Genomic DNA, 19660 nt, shown 5'->3' with positions numbered 1-19660 from the left:
GTCATTTGGGGTCTTTCTTAAACGAATAGAACCAGAATTATCAATCCAAAGATAGGCATAGTTTTTTTCTCTTTGTAATTTCCTAGCTTGGCCGAAAATAGTTTTTCTATATGGAGTAAGGCTATGATTAATATATATTGGCTGATTATTCGTAAACCCCAGATGATTTGTATTTAAATATGTCAGAGTATATACATATATATATATTACATATACATATACACCTTGACCTTGACCCTGACCTTGACATTGACCTTGACCTTGAGATGACCTTGACCTTGACCTTGACCTTGAGATGATCATGACCTTGACCTTGACCTTGAAATGACCTTGAAACTTCAAACCCGGATATCTCGGTAACCGGAAGTGCTAGACCGGAAATAACACCATATTCGGATTCTACGCCTCGAGATCTATCGATTGAACAACTTGACCTTGAAATCACCTTCAAACTTCAAACCCGGATATCTCGGTAACCGAAAATGCTAGACCGGAAATGACACCATATTCGTATTCTACGCCTCAAGCACGATAAATAGATAGACTCAATTATTTCGAGGTCGTTCACAAATCGACCGGGAGAATGCGTGATTGTGTTATCGTGCCTAGTTAGAAGATTGCGAATTATCTCGAGGAAGTGCAAAACCAACCGGAAGCGAATGTGCTATCGTGTCTACATATAAAACCACGTTGTTCCCTACACTAAACAGTCTCAGTGATACGATCGTCGTGGAACCATGGACTGGCAGTTATCCGGTGATGAGTTGCTTGCGCTATTTCGTGATGGGTATTTCAAAACACCCAAACAGCTCCAGGAAGTTTTGTTACATATCGCGCAAAAGATCATTTTGGGAGAGACGATCACCTTAGTAGAGGAGTATGAACGGATGCTGCAAACTGTGACAACGACCGTACCAGAGCTCTCCGGGGAAGAATGGACGTCTTCGAAGGGGACTGCTTCTTCCGAATCGCATCAAGGCGCATCCGACCCTCTTTCACCACCAGAAATGGCAGGGGATGGTGTAGCCGATCCCGGACTTTTTGGAGAAGGAGGTGGTGTACCCCCAAATACCCCGGAACCTGTACCAGGACCTTCATGGAGGCCTGATCCAACGCCTTCGATCGAGAATGTGCCTGACCCTACATCTGAGTCTTCTGGAGGTAAGAAGAGTAGGAAAAGGAAGCATGTGCCTTGGGTGGACCAAGCTATTGGTAACATTATATTCCACAATATACAAGAACGTAGTTATCCAAAATTCCGTGCTAAAGGACAACGTGAAGAATTTAGTTTTTCCAAGCAACCCGAAAATGTAGACCCCCAGACCTGGATACGTGAGGGTGTGGAAAATTTACTGCTTTATGTGAAAAAAGGTGCCAAGGATAGTGATCAGATCGGTCTCACACTTTCTAATGTATCCGATGTGACAGTGAAAGATATTTATGTGGGATGGCATAGATGTGATCAGTTGAAACCTGATATGGTTTGGGATATTCTGTCTAAAATACTTCAGAGTGCTAAGACCTTTCACTTTACAGACCGTTTAATATTAAAAGCTGACCACGTTAACATACCGGTTGGTGGTGGTGGTGGTAAACGTGTGTATTGTCTCCCGAATCACATGGCTTCAACAGTGAAAAGAAGTGTTGTACGTGTGCGAAATAGAGATAAGCCTTTATGTTTGGTTGAAGCTCTGATTATAGGGAAGGCACATGCAGATCGAGATCCTGCCTATAATTCCTACAGAGCCGGTTTCAAACTGCAAAAACCTGTGTTTGACCTGATGATTAAAGCTGGTGTGAATCTGACAGCCGATGCATGTATCGGAAGTGGGATACCTGAACTCAGAAAATTCCAACAATACCTTAGCGATTATAAGATAATTGTGTACAACAGTCTTCGAGATCCTAAAGACATACTCTTTGAGGGGCAAGTACAAAATGTGTCTAAATGCATCTACCTCTTGTATGATGACGTTCAGCAACATTTTGATGTTATTGTTAATCGTGTTGGGGCATTTGCAGCAACGCAGGAATGTCGCGGGTGTAATGAGTTGATATTTGGTAAACCACACAGTCACGCTTGTAAACATATATGCTCTATGTGCCGTGCCACACCACCATGTGTACCCCAATCTAACACCTCCATCACGTGTAAGGTGTGCCATAGAATATTCAAAGATCGTGGATGTTTCACTAGGCATATGTCTACATCGTTTCGAAATGGTACAGTGTGTAGTGAAATTCAGCAGTGTCCAAAATGTTACAGAATCGTATTCACAAGTAACAGACATGAAAAGAAACATGACTGCAATGCAAAATACTGTAAAACGTGCAAAAAGGTAAAACCGATCAACCATCACAGTTACATACCAATTCCGAACCCCCAACAAAGGTCCAAATTTTTGTTGATATTTTACGATTTTGAATGTTACACTGATGTCCCTTATACAGAAAAAAACAATTCTTTTCTTCATGTTCCAAATCTGATCGTGATCCAAACAGCCTGTCATGCATGTTATTTACAAGAAGATTTATCAATACCTTGTCGAGTTTGCGGAATACGTCAATATGTATTTTGGGATGACCCAGTCGATACATTTTTATCGTACCTGGAACTGCAACACAAATTCAATAACGTCACTATTTGTGCACACAATGCACGTGGATATGACTCAACATTTCTCTTACGCAGAATGTTGGAAAAAGGAATGGCACCTAGAATTGTTTTGAATGGAACGAAAATCATGAGCATGAAGTATCAGAATCTACATTTCATCGATAGTTTAAACTACGTTCAATCAAACCTTGCTGGATTTTCCAAACTCTTCGGCTTACCGATGCAGAAAGGATATTATCCACATTTGTGGAATACCTACGAACATCGAAATTACGTAGGAGAAATGCCACCGCCTTCAGCATACGGATATGATCACATGAAATCTGTGGAAGATCAAACTAAATTTATGCTATGGTACGAAAACGAACGCAAGAACAATGTTCCTTTCAACAACAAAGAACAGCTGTTGGAATATTGCATTAAGGACGTGACACTATTGAGGCAGGGTTGTTTAAAATTAAGACAGAATTTTATGGATATTAGCAAAATAGACATCTTCCAAAAGTGTATTACAATAGCATCCGTATGTTCATTAATCTACAGACAGCAGTTCATGCCTAGTGAGAGCATTGGTATAATCCCCCAAGGAGGTTACCACCATGCCGACATAACGTCGAAGGCTGCATTGAAATGGTTAACATATGTCGAGGAGCAAAACAATTTCGCAATCATCCACGGTGGGAGAACCCGTGAGAAATATGTGTTGGGTGCACGCTTCAAAGTAGACGGTTTCCGTGAAGAGACACAAACCTGTTACGAGTTTTTCGGGTGCTGGTTTCATGGCTGTCCACGATGTATATCCACAAACCGGTGTGTATATCCGGAGTTTGACAGAGAAGCGGGAGAAGAGGATGGTAGCAACCAGCAGGAGAATACCCAAAACAACAATTATGTCGACCGTGTGAACACGGCAGCATTTCGATATGAAACAACATGTCGTAAAATCAGTGCTCTTCAGTCTGAAGGATATAATATGTGGTAACTATGTGGGAGTGTGACTTTTAAGAAAATATTGGACGCTGACCCACAACTTGATAAATACTTGTCATCACATCCAGTTGTGCAGTGTACACCTCTAAACCCTCGTGATGTATTATATGGTGGTAGAGTGGAGACTGTGAGAACTTATTATAAAATCAAGGAGGGTGAACAGCTGAAATACTATGATTTCACCAGTCTCTACCCCTATGTTTACAAATACTGTGTATACCCAATAGGACACCCTACCATATTCCTTGAAGATTCCATGCCTTCTGTACCGGAGATATTAGCCATGGAAGGTTTTATAAAATGTAAAGTCCTCCCACCTCAAACACTTCTTCACCCTGTATTACCCACAAAAATGAACAAGAAACTCATGTTTGTTTTGTGCAAGGAATGTGGATTACAATTAAAATGTGAAGGTACCTGTCAACATTCTGTAGAACAACGTGCACTTTCAGGAACGTGGGTGATAGCGGAAATACGTAAAGCATGTTCTCTTGGTTATACCATACTATCGGTATCTGAAGTATGGAAATATGAAACAGCTGTGTATGACCCTGCCACAAAAACGGGGGGGCTGTTTACGGGGTATGTGAACACCTTCCTGAAAATAAAACAGGAAGCAAGTGGATGGCCGATGTGGTGTAAGACGCAAAAGAATAAAGAAACCTAAATTCAGCAATATTTTGAGAGGGAGGGGATTTTGCTGGATGAAAATAACATTGAGGTGAACCCCGGTAAACGCACTCTCGCAAAACTGTGCCTGAATTCTTTGTGGGGAAAGTTCAGCCAACGGGAAAACCTCTCACAAACTACAATCATCACTGAATCTAAGGATTTCCTTGATAAGATAACCGATCCGAACATTATTATTGGTGGAGTTATATTTATCAACCAGGACACGGTAGTGGTAAACTGGAAATATGTCACCGAGGCTGCTCCACAAAATGACAAGGTGAGTGTTCCCATCGGTGCATTCACAACCTGCCATGCACGTCTTAAATTATACGAACTTCTGGAAAAGTTAGGCGATAGAGTGTGCTACTGTGACACAGATTCTGTAATCTACATTGATAACCCTTCGATGGAATACCACCCACAATTAGGTGATGCGCTTGGTGAACTGACTGATGAACTAACGGAGTTTGGTTCGGATGCGGTGTGTGAAGAATTTGTCTCAACAGGGCCAAAATGTTACAGTTTGAAAATATGTAAACCTTTTTCTGAACCTGAATATATTTGCAAAGTAAAAGGTATCACGCTGAACGTGTCAAGTTTGACATTGGTGAATTTTCAAACAATGTGTGATATGGTTAAAGATGGAAAAGATGAAGTTGTTGTGGAGAATATTTTCCGAATTAGACGAACAAAAGAATTCCAGGTCATCAGTTCATTGGAAACACGTCTGTATCAACCTGTCTTGGTGAAACGATGTTTTGATGATAAATACCTCTCGTATCCTTTTGGATTCTGTATGAAGTAAATATATTTCTTGTACATACAATTATTGTAAATCTGATTCTGTATAAAATGCCTGTGTTCATTGTGTATAAAGTAAAGTCTTGAACATATATTATAAATGTGCTTATTTGATTCTGAATAAAATATATATTATGTTAACAGAATGAATACCTATCATTTTCCCACAGAACTCTCAGAGCACAAAACCCGTAAAGTAATTTGTGTAACATAATGTTTCCGAAACTCGTTCATCCTTTTACAATGATGGTCTGTGGAGCATCAGGAAGTGGTAAAACCACCTTCGTAACAAACCTTGTTGTTTCTATTGTTCATCTTGTTGAAGGGCCTATTAAAAAAATAGTACGATCAGGAAAACAGTATTCCGAAAAAATGTATGACGTAGATTTTCATAAGGGTATTGTTAATTGGGAATCGTGGAATGGTAAAACTCCGACTCTTATAATTCTGGATGATCTTATGATGGTTGCTCAAGGAGAAAAAGTTGCTGATCTTTTCACAAAGGGTAGTCACCACAAAAATATCTCGGTGGTCTTCATAACGCAAAATCTTTTTCATCAGGGTAAAAATTGCAGGGATATTTCTCTGAACGTGAAACATTTTGTTATATTTAAAAATCCACGTGATATGAACCAATTTACTGTTTTTGCACGGCAACTCCACTCACATCGTATGAAGGAACTCGAAAAAGTATATATAGATGCAACAAAAGAACCTTTCAGTTATTTGTATATTGATCTCTCCCAGTCAACACCGGATCCTCTACGTTATCAGACAGATATTTTTAACGAGAATTACTCGACAGCATATCTTCCTCAGGAATGCTTGAAACATCGAGATGAAGAAAACGAGGAAGAGACGTACCAGTTCACATTCTAAACATGATATTTCCTTCAAGAAACATTCACCCTTTTTACACGTGCTGAAAAATTCTCCATCGAAAGTTCGTAAATCGTTATTGAAGACCGCACCTAAAAAGACAATTCGTTTCATCAGTGAATGCTGTTTCAATGTTTTAAAAGGTAACGTAAAACTTAAACCGTCTGCAAAACGCCGTTTGGCACCTTACAAGACAGTTTTACGTAATCTTGTAAAACCTAAAGTGAATATCGAAAAACGGAGAAACATTCTAGTTCAGAAAGGAGGATTTTTACCTTTGCTTCTGGGTTCATTGCTATCGAGTCTTCTAGGAACCCTTATTCCACATTAAAATGTCATTCGTTTATAAGAAAATGGTTGTTCTGTCGCCAGAACAGCTAGAACGCATTCGAAACACCGAATCGTCTGCGAGTCTGAAATTATCTATTCTGGATAAAAGAATGAACGATATTATGAAAATGAAGGATATATCTGACGATCAAAAATGGCGTCTGTACAGAAAGGAACTGGACGAGTATTTATGGTTGAGTAGAAAATCAAAGGAACCATTACGAATTCCCATCGTTCAAGATAACAACGATTCAACTGTTTCGCCAGATTCATCGTATTTCCCTCCAAACCTGGCAGAAACATTGCCGCACAATACGCGACAGGAATTACGGGATATCATCGACGAATATCAATCCACAGCGCAACGTCTAATAGACGGGCGTCGGGAAACAGAACTTCCGAAACCTAGGACGTTGACATATTCGACATCATCGTCAACGGAAATTCCTGGGCCCTCTCACAGCCAGCAGCAACCCAAGAAAAAGAAGAAGAAGAAGAAGGCGGGTGTTCGCGTTTCCAGAAAAACTAAACCCTTCCTGAGAACACCCGATGCATACAAACTCGTTCCTTTAAGGAGAAGTCGAAGACGCAGAGATCTATCATGGGAGTCCCTAAATTGAAGCACAATAAAATTCTCTCGAAAATATATTACGATCCGAAACATGGTGCGTCATTTTCATCCGTGGATCGTTTATGGAAAGCGGTAAGAGATAAAAATATATCACGTGATGAGGTGAAAAAATGGTTGATGCATCAGGAAACATATACACTCCACAAAGGTGCCCGAAAAAGGTTCCCGCGAAATCACTATAATGTGTGGAACATTGACATGCTCTGGGAAGCCGATCTTAACGATATGACATCAATACGGAAACACAACGACGGCTTCAAATACCTTCTGACGGTTATCGACGTATTTTCAAGGTATGCCTTTGCATTACCTCTGAAAAATAAAACTAGCAATTCGGTAACCGAAGCTTTCAAGAACATTTTCGAGCAGAGTAAAAGGAAGCCTGTCACGCTGCAAACTGATCAGGGAACAGAATTCACAAATTCCACATTTCAGACGTTTCTAAAGAAAGAACAGATACAATTCTCTACTGCCTCTAATCACCCCGTCAAAGCTAGTGTAGTGGAACGTTTTAACAGAACGTTAAAGGAGCGAATGTGGAAATATTTCACCTCGAAACAGACAAGACGTTACATAGATATTCTACCACGACTTCTCGATGGCTACAATAACACTATCCATAGTTCTATAGGAATGGCTCCTCGAGACGTAAACGAGACAAACGTTTATGCAGTGTGGAAACATCTTAACAGATATAACGATCATATTTCACACCCAGCTTCAGATTTGAATGTGGGGGATATGGTACGAATTTCGGTTGTTAAAGGACATTTCGAAAAGGGTTACGAACAGTCGTGGTCTCGAGAAGTCTTCAAAATTCATGCCATCGTTCAACGTACACCTGTGCCAGTTTATGTATTGGACGATTTAAATGGTGAACCTGTAAAAGGAACATTCTACAAGGAGGAAGTTCAGAAAGTTTATTCAGATCCTAACGAAGAGTATAAAATCGATAAAATTTTGAAAACACGCGGTAAAGGTAGAAATTTGGAATATCTCGTTCGCTGGCTCGGTTACCCACCCAGTTTTGACTCATGGATCAAGGCATCTTCGGTAAAACAGCTATCGAACGGATAAATTACATATTTATATCAAAACATGCACCTTCCACGTTTCAGTGAGTTTTTTTAACTCGGTGAGAATGGATGACGATTTCTACGTCTACCTCCCGTCATCTGCATCGCAAAAATATTTTCCAGACAACACGCTGACCCATTTCACAGTAAAACTTGCAAGACGTATCGATCTGATTCCCGAATTATGGGAAGTCGGATTAGCAGAATTACACCATTCAACTCTATACGATAATGTTCTGGAGACCGATTTCGGATCGGTGACTTTTCCTGTTCGAACATACGCAAATGCGAAAGATTTGATTACCACGATTGCAGATTCGCTTCCCGATGATCAATAAATACGAAAAACCATTCTTAAGGAATTCTGGCATTTTCTAATCGAGCCGCAATGGGGTTCACCTGGATCATCCATTTCCACGGACAACACACTCTACATCAACGAACAGCCGTTCTATTTTCCTGCAGCAAATTATACGGTGGAGGATCTTATCTCTTTTTTTAAAAACTAGTCCTGCCAATGTAGCTGTGCCTACTCATCTTCGATTCTACTTTAAAGAAGCATTGGTTAAATATCTGAATGAGATGGGTCTTTCGCACCCCGAATCGGACGGTCCTGTGGACAATACAGTGACACCAATCGACGTAACGGACGATTATGCTAAATTTCGGTACGATATATTGAAATCTATCTATTCTACACACATAACATCTAATAACACTGTGGATAAAAATCCTTTTATATTTATATATTCGGATATTGTAAAACAGCAATTGGTTGGTGAAGAAATGTTACGACTTCTACGTCTTGCTCGAAAACCATGTTTTGAAATCGATACACCCTGTATAGTACCAGTAGCCCATCACACATTCGATCCAATTCATTACGTTCCTCTGGATAAAGGTTCTTTTGAAACGGTAGAAATCGCCTTGAATGATAGAAAAGGAAATTTTATACCTTTAAGAAGCAGCTCCGTTCCCACAATTGCTGTTCTACATTTCCGTAGAAAACGAAAACCTTTTTAAAAAACAACAGAACATCATTTATTTCAGTCTATGTCGAAAACCAGATGAATCATCATGTATTCACAAGTCGATTATTATACTCACCAAATACATGGAGGAATCGGACCCATTTTTCGTTCTAATAGAATCCAGAAAGGGAGAGGTCTGGGTTCTCTTTTTGCAGGACTTTTTAGAATGGTGAAACCTCTTCTCTGGAGTGGCGCAAAAGCAATCGGCAGAGAAGCTTTAAAAACCGGTGCTAATATCATCACCGATATGGCGACAACGCAGCAAACTCCGAAAACCATTGTACGTCAAAGAATACGCGAGGCAGGTCTAAATCTTAAAACTAAAACGCAACAGAAAATCGATTCTCTGGCAGGATCGGGTATAAGAATGAGATCAACAAGAAAAAATACTCATTCGATGTCACCCGTACCTCAACACTTCGAAAGAAAGGTGGTACATCTGCAAAACGTCGACAAACCCGCAAACGAGGAAATAAACAGAAAAACACCGTCAAAGATATTTTTGGGTAATAATGGAGAATAACGCTTGCATGATATCACAACTGGATCTGTTCCAGAAAAAACCTATCCAGCAGAATGTTGAAAAAACATACACCGTTACCTACAAACCGATTGTTTCCATCGATAATGAAAACGTAATTCTGTTTGTGATACCTGCAACGGGAACAGATTTCCTCGATCTCTCATCTTGCTATCTAGGTATGGAACTTGAAATGGTCAATCAAGATGGGAGTCGCATGAGTGCTTCTCCAACCGACAATGCAACCACAAAAAACTGCGGAGTCATAAATTATCTTCAGAATACTATGTTTTCGCAATGTAACGTTATGATCAATAGCATATCTGTAACATCTGCTGATAACAATTATGCATATAAATCAATCCTCGAAGTGATCACCAATTACGGTTCCGATGCTGCCAACACACATCTCACGAACGCCTTGTATTACTTGGACACACCAGGACAGCAAAATAAAATTAATGCTGCAAACAAGGGTTTTACTACCAGAAAAGATTTTTTCCAATACATTCCGACAACCGGAAATCCTACAGAAGTAACATCCACAGTGAAAGTTATGGGAAGACTCCACATTGATTTCTTCAATCAACCTAAATACCTCGTCAACGGTGTCGAAGTACGTATCGAACTTATTAAGGCACGTGATTCCTTTTACATTTGGGGTGATCAAGATTCACCTACCGTAAAAGTAAAAATATTAAAGGCAGTTCTCGAAATAAATCATGTCATTCCTACTCCTACCACAAGTTTGGCTATAGATAAAGCACTTTCTTACGCTCCAGCTCACTTCCCTTTCACGAGAAGCATCATTAAAGCTTACTCTTACGTTACCGGGACACAGCAGATTTCCATCGATAATGTTTTCCAAGGTCCTTTCCCGAACGTTGTACTACTTGCTATGGTGTCCACTTCCAGTTATCTCGGTAGTGCCAATACAAACCCGTTTGACTTTAGAAGTTTTAATCTATCTTCTTTCCAGCTTGTTAAGAATGGAGAACTCATACCGCACGAACCTTTGAGGATAACAGCAGAAGGAAATGGTGGTTTGGTGACACGTGCCTATCAGACACTCTTTTCGGGTACAGGTATCCACCACGGTAATTTCGGTCATCAGATCACCAGGCAAATGTTCCAAAATGGATCATTTTTTCTGATTTTCGACATTACATCAGATTTTTCAGGGAACGATACACACACCAGTCTTCAGGAACAAGGTACCTTAGGAGTGGAGATGCAGTTTTCTCCTCAACTACCCGAAAATATAACCTGTCTTATTTATGCCGAATTCGACGCTGCAGTGGATATAACAAAAAATAGAGATATCATCGTTCACTAGTGTAGTGTTTATAAATTGCATGTACTCCTGTTATCAGCTCGCAGTGGGCTCGGTACAGTCGCGAAGGAAACATCGGAGCTGTGATGGAAAAAACTGACGACCCGTTTTTTGAAGATTGAATATCGGAATAGCGACTTTTCGAAAACATTATTCCAGAAAACTCGTACACCTTGGTTTCACGCTTTGGACGACGGTCTCATCCAAGTGACTAAAAAACAGGGATATTATCATCAACGATGAATACGTCGCAGATCAGACACGTCCTCACTCGCAACTGCGCATCCAAAAAAATCTTTTGTGGTGTTTACCCCAGAGACCTTCTACCTAGAGCGTTCTGCACCCCTGCCTTGATAATTGCAAACACAGACACTTCCGATTCCCAGGGAACGCACTGGGTTGCATTCTATTTCGATAAGAACAATGTGGCCGAATATTTTGATTCATACGGTTTCCATCCGCATTACCAAGAATTTGTAACATTCTTGAATCGACATTCCTCTGTCTGGACTTACAACAATACCCCCTTACAAGGGATATCTGCCACAACGTGCGGACATTACTGCTGCGTATATGCTTATTACAAAGCACGTAACATCACAACCAAGGATTTTATACAAACCTTTCCACCAGTCATCGATAAAGATGAATATATTCGACAACGTTTCCATGACATCTTCAAACGTTTACCGAACTGCAAGTGTCCTAGAGGAACCCAAGTGTGTCGTTCTATCCAAGCAGTACGGGAGTGTACGTAACACGCATGTATAAAACATCTGTGCATTGATGTATCTTGTTCAGTGTCTCCTGGGAAGTTCTAGTGACAACATCATGGAACCTGTTATGAACGTTCCTGTGAACAAACACGAAAAGCTCGTGGAACGTATGACTCGCAAGACCCGCAAACGTCTCCTCCCACTCGAGATCGAGACAACTAATCTCAGCAACAAAAAATCACCCGACAAAGAAATGGATGTGACAACGGAGAGCGATCAAGAAAAAATACCAGACGCAATCAACTTGCCTCAAGACAGCAACGAATGTTCGAAACTACATAACGTGGATGCCTGCACGGATCTTTATCTTGCAAACATATACTTTCTGAACAGTGAAAAAACCAAGTATGTGGCAATAGGTTTCAAGAAAGACTCCCCTTACAACCTTGTGTGGGAATTTTCGCAGCAGGGAAGATCGCCCGTATATATGGATTTGGCACAAATTCGTGAACTGTATACTATACAATCTGATCTGCTAACTTACGTCGATACAGGTCGACGATTCAATTATTGGGTTACCGGAAATATTACCATCAATGGAGTAAACTTTTTTGGAAAACGTTGTATTTCTATGTATCGTCATTCTTCACCGGATGCATTCATTTTTACTCCCGATGAACTGCACATATTCCTATGTAAACTGCTGAAACCTTTGAAAAAATTAATGAAGGAACGTTATCAGAAAATACAACCCTACGTGGAGGGTTATGTACATAATATCATGAAGAACATGTATTCGGACAAAAAGGAACCACCCGAACATCTGCTGAATCCTTTCTACATTCTCTGGTACAATGAACTGATGACCGAAATATATCTCGTCAACGATCGGGGTCACACACTGACATTGTAAATCAACTGTTACTTACCATGCATCCATTTATTTGTATTGTACACTAGAAATTGTAAACCTTTCTATAAATTTTGTAAACTAGAAATTGTTGTAAACCTTTCTCTATAAATAAAACATTTTAAATATTAAACGTCTTTTATTTGTTATATTATTACAATAAAAATCATACATTTTCCAGGTATTTTCAACTGCACAGGTTTTCCTCGGGTTTCTACATCGAGTATGGTCTCTGCATTTTTTCCCCATCACATGTATACTGTTCAATTTAGGACATTCAAGATCTTCCATGTTCTGTACAAATACATTCCTGAGTCCTTTTTCCCCGATGCACTTTTCCACAAGTACCAATTTTTTCGTTCCTTTAACATACACTGTTCCTTGTGGAAGTACAGAATATAAAAGATCACCTAATTTCTCATAGGGGACCCAACCGTTTTCCCAGTCAAGTCCGTGTTTGAAGTCCCGCAGCCAGTAATTTGTACGGCGGTACTTTTCACTCACTAAATGTAGACCGTACGGGGGTTTCACCAAAAAGTCAAATGTACATTCAAAAGGATATTTCAATACTCCCACTTCTTTCCACACAATTCACCATCTCTCCCTCGAAGACCCTGAACATCCAGAAAACACACACCCATAGTTCAACAGGTAAACACTGTGATTGTGTCTTCAATGCTGCCTCGGCATATGGCACACTTATCCAATTGAGAAGAACAAACTCCGCAGGATACAAAATGGCTGCACGGAAGAATTACAACACTGCAGGGTTTTTCAAAACATACCTTGCACATAAACACAGAATCCACACTTGGGGGGTCTTCCTTCACTGATTCTGGACAGTCACAGTATCTGCAACTTTTCGAATCACGATGTAACGCTGCAACACTTTGTATGTATTTGCAGCTTGGTATCGACTTGTAATGTTCTATTATCGGACAATCTTTACATGTCCATTCGCACACTGTGTACGAACAATGGAAACAGGTCACTCTATCACTAAATCCTGAATAATAAAAACCTGCAGTAACTAATTCTTCTGGAGTCTGCCGTATTCCTATCGGCCACCTTTTATAAGTTTGGTATCTATTATTCACTGACACATAATCGATAGTATATCGGCCGTTACGGAACACCCGAGTATGGTAACTGAACACTCTCATATGTCATCCAATGAAAAACAATCTGATACTGTGGGTGACGGTGTTGCAGGTTCTAGCGGTGATAGACATTGATCCAGGTCACAATCGAGATCGTCAGGAAACAACTGTCGACAGATATCTGGTGAACAACTCACTCGGAAACAGGGGTGTCCTGCTAATTTACTCAACAAAGTACGATTGCATGCAGAACACCATACAGATTTTTTCTTCTCCAGCAGAACAAGCCACTCTTTCACTCTACCCTTCAAAGCTTCATGGACACTATGCTCATCCTTCCTGTGGCTCAGTTCGCACATACATTTGTGGCTCGGGAATCCTGCTTCTTCGTCCACTCTTCTTTTCCTCTCGTCTATCTTCCTCAGCGTCTCGCAATATTGGTGAACGCCGTTTCCAGAATCGTCGAACGTGTAACAACCGCACCAGGGAGTTTCACGTACCCCTACGTACATGAACGGGAAATAACCCAACAGGCGGTTCAGTGCTGTCACGGTCCAGGTCACCGCAAGAACGGACAATTTCCCAGAACTCTTCGTAACTGTATTCGTAAAAATTCAGTCCTCCACTCAACAATCCTGTACCACACTCGTCCATTCTCTCACACACCGATCACGCCTCGACCCACTATTTATACCTTCTCCCATCTACGTCATTTCCTCCAAAAGGCAACGCCCCAAACATGTTCATTCCTGTCCTCCATTCATAAGCATGTTCGAGCAGGTTCCAGCATGTTCTGCTCGGCAAATTGTGCCAACCATCGAAATTACAAATAACCAACTCCCATCAATCACCTCAACACCCCACACCCTATTCCAATAACAGTATATCGGAAATCAATACACATTTTCAAATCTTTCACACAATTTCTCAATAAAAACATTCAAGACTTTAATCACGTGACACGTTTGTGAAATCTACTCCCAAACCCATGACGTCATCATCAATAAATCAATCATTGAATCACGTGACCTAATTCGGAAATCACCGATATTCTTCTGAGTTGGCAACACTGCTCTTCTCTTCCCAATTGGCAACACTATTCACACTCTATTCTGCTCCTCTCAATCCATTTTTTGGGAAATCAATATATACACATTCCATTTTCACATCTTTCACAAAAAATTTAAATAACAACATATACCCCGAACTCGGAATCGAACCCTGGACCATTCACTTTAAACACTAACGCTTTAACAACTCACCTATTCAAATCTATACAAATTTAGAGGAAATACATCCCAGTTGGAAACACTACTCTTTTTATTCACATTTGGCAACACTGATCACAATTCACACACAATTATTCTCCTCTCGATCCATTTATCTTATCATTTCCGCCCAGACCAATTAACAAACACAAACCCCCACCCCTTATCTCTTATCTACTTCCTTATCTCTCTTATCTTATCTACTTCCGGTTCTAACGAAATTTATACGAAGAAAACTTCGTCAACGCCGGTACGTTACTACTCTAAGCGGGCTCAAAAAAGGCAATTTATGCTAAATTTGACCTTGAATAATTTAACAATTACAAGACGCACGAAACTAAAAATTTTTATACTTACTAAGTTCCATGCATAATTTCAATTCCCCAAATTTCATGAAAATAGGAGATGGTCAGGTCAAAGGCTGTTTTGATTTCGCATGGAATGACTCTTGACTGAATGTAATTTTTTTTTTCAAATTTTATAAAAAAATCTCGGTTGAAAATTCGAAAAAATAGAGGTTGTGGGCCTGACAGCCCACATGTAAGTTATTTTACTCCTAAGTACTTGAGATCGACATCCCTTTCTACGCAGAATTACAGGGATAAAACATTTGTGTAAGACTACCAAAAATTCTCCCTCCCTATATTATTTCCTTTGATTTTACGAAATTGCCCATTGATGGGAAAGAGACAAATTATCCCTTACAGCATAATAAAAAGGAAGTTAATGTTCACGGTTATACTCTACAATGGTCGTGTGACAACATTTACTCGGCCCTGCTTGCCATGAGATTTAATTGCCAAGCATGCACCATGAAACTCCCCCACCTGTAAGAGAATATATGATTAAAACACAAATGAATTCATTAATTACGTTATCACGTAAGGTATTGTATTCAAATTAATCACAAATGACAATACTGATGTTTATTGCAGAAGAACAAACTGCACTATGACAATCTTATATAGTAAATCTGGCCGACCAGTTCCAATGGTCGTTTTCTTATCATTATGCATTTATATTGTGCCATAATCACCAGATTGAGTTTACAACAGATACTGTAAATTGCTCAAAGTATTTTAATGCGAAGCAACAGGATAGCTATAAATTTGAAAGTCTGTGCATAATAAGCATTAACACATTTTACTCTTAACATCTTTTAATGTAGACAATATCGTTAGATTATTCAGGTAAATATATTCGTAATTGAAAAATTTATTCCCGAGATTTGTTACGTCACTCCTATGTAGAAACGAATGCTTCCTTTCATTCATATGGGACCAAGCATACGCGTAGTTAACCACGTGAAAACAATTTCCACCCAACTGCTGGTTAAATACTTGCTTTACGTCTACAAACATTATTCACTCAAGAAAATAACATCACCATATTTATGTATCCGTAGTTATGTGCACGCACACATTTTCTCTCACTGTTATTTATTTAAGTGTGCCAAAAATCTCCAATACTTTACTACCACCTTCGTGGGGATTTAAATGCATGTAGTTCCACTACAATAAGGTTCATGATTAAATATTGCTAGACGACATTTACCTTTCAAGTTGAGGTAAACTTTGTGGCGAGCACGCGATGTCTAATTCAATAGTTTGCGATCATACGAAAATCGCTACAACGTTCATAATGCTTTCCACTCATTCCACTCTTACCTGTTAAAACAGCCTACCTGATGAGCCAAGAAAGGGTCATACTTTTTCACTTCCAAAGGCACGAACTCATCTCTTCATTCCATGAAGAATGCAAGGCACACTGGTTTAGAGCATTGAACGAGTCCAGAATCGATGCACTCTTCTAGGCGATATCGCTCGGCCTTTCAACGACATTCATGCACAATCGCATCCATTTTTTTCAGCTCCTTCTCCCCCTCCTCTTTTTACTACCCAAAATTTTACCTTCGTTAACAACCAAACTGGCTATTACTTTATAACACCATTGCATGTGTTAAGGATCTATTCAATAATCAAAGTTAACATTTCTTTAAGATCAACTCGAACCTTATAGTAATAAATCGCCAAACGGCGTACTATTTTATGTACCTTTCCGCGGTACTCTTTTTTCTCCTTTTTCTTCTCCCTTCCCACCTAATGTAACCGCGAACAGTAAGCCATGCAGGAAGGCTAATATCCAGGTGAACGAACCCCGTTTTAAAAACCTTTTGTCGAAATAGATCGGATTACAGCCCTGAACAATAATTACAATAATGAATGCTTTTTAGATTATTCAATGTGCACAGTGTTGCCGCTAGAGGGAACTAAAAACAACAATTTTACTACCTATGTGTGAACTTCCCAAAATATTAGACTGCACATGTTGTTTCCATCGGCCGCACACTTATGCATGGAATCACACACCAAACGTGCACATTTCAACACCTTCCGGTGAACTTTCTAATTATCATGTCGGGGCCAATGACAGAATCGTCATAATATCAGATAGAAAATACCATTTTTCAAGAACAATTAGGGTCCAAACGAATTCTCAACGAGCAAATCCCTAGAAACAAAAGTTGTTCATCCTGATGTCCTCTACACGCTTGAAAGTTCGTCGGTGTTGTGCGGTGACACCCTACGTAACGTAGAAAGTCTACACATTTTATTTCTATTGTTACATTGGGTGACAATGAATTTTTATCGTGTTAGCATGAACCATCCTAATTTATGTATATGAATACATTGTAAGTTTTTATAAGGTATTCTTAGTTAAAAAAAGCGTATTTTATATATAGATATATAATTATAATTGTTTTTATTTATTGATTGAGTTGGTGTTTAAGTCCATTTCATGCACAGTAAGGCTAATTTCGACTGAACCTAGAGTTTAAAGTGAGATCCAAACCACTACGTGCCTCCAACGGGTATCGAACCCGGGACCCCTTGATTACAAGGTGACGACGCTCGCCATCGGGGAGGCCATAATTATAATTGTACACAATGACCTGCCCAGAGCTAGTATCCCTATTTTGTCGGATTTCCATAATAATAAGAATTTTAACACGTTAAGCGCCATGTGTATAAATGTGATAAACAAATTAAGTTTACCACCAGACCGCGTGCATCAAAATGATACACGGTGCAAGTCCGTTTTCCAGGCCCTGTATCACTTATGCACTAATAACAGGGATATGAATGCTGATTTAGTTTCCTCTGGCCCTACAGCAAGGATATATAACAATGGTCCGGTAATTTTCAATACAGGTGGCAGGAGTGCATGTTGGGAATCTCTGCATTTTGGTCATTTGTTTAGCGTTGTGTAGCAGTTCTTGACGTTTTGCCTTTGCTGTTTTGTAGCTAGAAGTTTGTTTTATGAAGAGAAGTGGCAAATCCCGATAACATACAACGATGGATCTAGACTGAAGAAAACGCCAGCAGTGAACCTAGTGATCTGGATGCTCTTAGTGAAAAAGACACAAATAATGCCTCAAGTAATTCAAGCTTTGTCTAAAGGATGGTTACACGTGGCACGTCAAAGTGGAAAACAAACAGACCCTGAATATGAAGAGATGTCTGCAAGAGTAGTTATGGAGATAATGGCTCCATTATTGTATACGGGTAGAACATTGTATACTGACATTTTTTATACTAGCGTTTCTCTGGCTCAAGAACATTGAGAAAGTTCGGAAAAAGAAATCTGAAAGCAGTTGTGCAAGCGGGATTGAAAAAGGGTGAAATGAGAGCTTCGGAAAGCAACAGAAAAATTGTTGTTGGAAAATGGAGAGACAAAAGAGACGTGTTTTTTCCTTACAACTAAAGATGTTCCAAAAATGATGGAGGTGGCGAACAAACGGGGAATAACCAGAAAACCATCAACAATTTTGGAATATAATGCAGAAAAATCGTTTATTGATGTATCAGATCAGATGGCATCTTATTCAACAACAATAAGAAGGGGTGTGAAGCGGTATAGGAAAGTTGTATTTGAACTACTTACCAACACAGCGGTTTCAAATGCCACATTTTCAAGAAGATAACAGGAAGCGTTGAACAAATAACAAACTTCCGTGAAAATTTGGCACTTTCGTTGATTTATGGCATCACACAAAACCAAACCAATGATCTGAGAAGTTCTCCTGGACGTACACATGTATTAAATGAAACTGAAAGTAAAAGAGGACGCTGTTCTGCATGCTACAAGATGTTTGCTGAAACTAATGGCAAGCATATGCAGCAAGAGATTCAAAGCAAGTTACAACAAACTGTGCTGGCTGTGTGGAGGAGAAATTCATGTGTTTGGACTCCTTCTTTCTAAAGCACGTGGCTACACCAAGGTTCTGAACTTAAACATATTTATGATATTATTTTGTAAGTTTGAAATTTGACAGGTGATTTTATCATTATTTTGCACTGTTTATAAAAGCAATACTTTTCCCACAACCATACATGTAAACTCTATATATTTTACATTGAATTTAGATAATCTATTGCTATCAGTAGACTACTATAAAATACCAGTATATACTGTTTATTACATTTTGTATAATTTTGATGCACATGGCCTCACAAAGTTCTAATAACAAAAAATTATTTCAGGGGACCGCGTGTATAAATATTATACACACTAATATTTGTCTCAAAAAACACATAGCTCTGGACAATAAATTTGTGAAATGGGTCTGGCGCTTAATGTGTTATAAATGAAGGGAAGAATATGGAAAATATACAAGGTGACACAAAAGAACGGGAACTTTTGAAAAGCGTAGCTGGCAACACTGCGTAGTTGGCAGCACTGCATAACGGTATATTGCGCAACAGACAATCTTGCCGTTTAGTAA

The 19660-nt window shown here is 39.4% G+C and overlaps 1 protein-coding gene across 1 annotated transcript in view; it reads right to left on the bottom strand.

Moving 5' to 3' along the window:
- The window catches only part of LOC146002289 (uncharacterized), a 75787-nt gene that overhangs the window by 52253 nt on the left and 3874 nt on the right, over positions 1–19660 (bottom strand). The window lies entirely within an intron of this gene.

Source organism: Lepisma saccharinum, chromosome 18 (genome assembly GCF_977018435.1).
Source record: "Lepisma saccharinum chromosome 18, izLepSacc3.1, whole genome shotgun sequence".
Classification (NCBI taxonomy): domain Eukaryota; kingdom Metazoa; phylum Arthropoda; class Insecta; order Zygentoma; family Lepismatidae; genus Lepisma; species Lepisma saccharinum.
The sequence above is the reverse complement of the archived record's forward strand: the minus strand, read 5'-3'. Positions and strand labels throughout refer to the sequence as shown.